The sequence below is a fragment of the Miscanthus floridulus genome, chromosome 10 (genome assembly GCF_019320115.1).
Source record: "Miscanthus floridulus cultivar M001 chromosome 10, ASM1932011v1, whole genome shotgun sequence".
In the NCBI taxonomy this organism is placed as follows: Eukaryota; Viridiplantae; Streptophyta; class Magnoliopsida; order Poales; family Poaceae; genus Miscanthus; species Miscanthus floridulus.
Window position 1 is genome coordinate 111,738,007 of NC_089589.1, and position 2,439 is coordinate 111,740,445.

Consider the following 2,439-nt stretch of genomic DNA (forward strand, 5'->3'; position numbering starts at 1 on the left):
CATCTGTGGATTGAAATCCCGTGTGCCTTGATATCCTGGATTTGGTATCATGTGGAGGGTGTTATAATCCGTGCCATAGTGATAGCCTTGTGGAATCTCAATCCGTTGGGTTATTTGCTGGCTTGCTGCTTGAAGTCTCTGATTATAGACATAATGATCTATATCTCTATGGATCCTTTGAATTAATGGTGCTATCTTCTGAGCCGACGATGGTATGTGGCCTGATGTGCCAAAATTGATCATCTGGTTTTGACTTTGCCCCACCGGCTGCTGCACATACTGTACTGACGGTCCAGGATTATACTATATCTGATTTGTAGCAGTACCCGGAGTTTGTTCAGATGAACCTTGAAGCGTTTGGACGTCACCATTACCAGCTGGTGCTGCTTCTTGATGGCTGGTACCGACTTGATTAGTCCCTTGAGTTGACGAATCTAGAATATTATAACAAGTCGATCCAACCTGACCAACTGGAATTCCATGAATCGCCTCTTTCATGGTGTTGTGAAACGCGTCAACGAAAGCTTCATTGCGGCTTGTTATGGCATCAGGAACAGACTTGTTTACGGATTCCATAAAGAAACACCTGTCTTCAGCTTCGACCATATCTGTCTGCCCATGTAGTAGAACTCTTGGTAGTGGAAATTTCTGAATAATTATGCTGTCACGTGTTTTGGTGTAGGACAACAAACACTTCTTCTGAAATTCTTCCATAGCTTTGTTGATGGTATCCTTATCTTCATCAGGCAGGTCTTCATAATGTACCATAAGGATGCTGTCGTTGTTGTGAACCGCCATGACGATTGTGGTGTCCCACCAGGCGTGCCAGAAACGTGTGTCGACACATAATTTCGTCCTGTGCCGAGGACACACGCAGCAAGCCAGAAGGGTCTGCTCGATAGAGCAGATCCGCCTAGCTTCAGCGCAGGGGTGGTCGATCCTACGCAATCCTCCTGAGGCATGCCAGTCAATTTGACCCTGTAATTGACAAGGAGAGAAAGTTCATCAGTAGTTAAGGGCGGAACTTGCCGGTGTTGCCAGATAGTCCCGAATGTACAGCTGTGAGAGCCGATATGAAAGGAAATCGACTAAATAGCCGATTCCAGTATATTCATGAGAATAAGTTAGTTAGACCTCATGGGGTCGTGTGATGAGAATCGGTTATCATTCAGGATAAACATCATTTAAATGAATATTAATCAATGGCAATAAGATATCAATGATGATCGGTCCATACTGAGCCAATGATTACGAGTAACTGAACTCCTTTTTATATAAAGAAACAATTCAACATCACTTAATCATTTAATAAAGATAAATCTAATGAACATGTTAGATCTCATCTATCGCCATGACCAGTGGGGCATGAGGCAGAATCATGCAGGTCGTAATACAATAACAAGATCATGGGGCTAACACATCTTTCAACTTATCTCTACTTCAACGATCTCATGATGTGAACTATTCGTGAAAGCATTCGATATCGGCTAAAAAGCCGATTCAGGCATAGCGCACAGTTAAGGTCATGTCTTCTTAGGAACGGGTCTATCCACCAATGATCCCCACTCCACGGTGCCAACAGTGGGGTGAGAGGCAGAATCCCACAGGCCATGATGACGGGCCATGAAACGGTTCTTGCTAACCGATAGATCTACTCAAGATCGAACATGCCTTAACCACACGCTATGCATGATTAAGATTGACGCAAAACAGCCGATAAAAACATAACTCATCGCTTAAGATGTAGATTAGATCAGTTTTAGATTAGCAAATGATGAGTTAAACAAGATATGAGGCCGATCCAGATCAACCTCAATCGGGTAGAGTGATATTGCTGTAATTAGATAAGCAATGAAAGCAATAAGCAATATCGGTAACTTAATGAATCTACCAAAGACTGCCACTCTAAGATAGAGCTGATAACTTGACCTTGATCCAATTCAAGCAGTGGGGTGTGAGGCAGGATCACACAGGCCATACTTGAATTAGGCAAGAGTCGATAACTAGCTTATACCAGAGCCGCAGTGGGGGTCGATCGGATCGATGCAGCCATACGAACAGAGGTATAAACCATGACAGTACTTACAACAAGCAGTGGAGGTCGACCGGATCGATGCAGCAGTACTTGCTGAAGAACTCGCCGAGATCTACTCTACTCCTACTCCTAAGGGGTGGTCGGAGCCGAAAAAAGTAATTGACTTGTATTTGATTGATTGGTTGATGTTCTTTACAATAGCCGGGGTTTGGTATTTATACCCGAAGCCTAAAACGAACCCTACTCGAGTACGACTTAATACAATCTTTGGTATGAAGCAAATATTCCTATCTTAAGATAACTTGGACTCTAATCTTTTCCCTTTTGTAGAGTCCGACATGTATTTTCTTGATGCCAATCATATCCTGCCATCGTTATCTGCTGACGTCATTCGGAAAGAATCG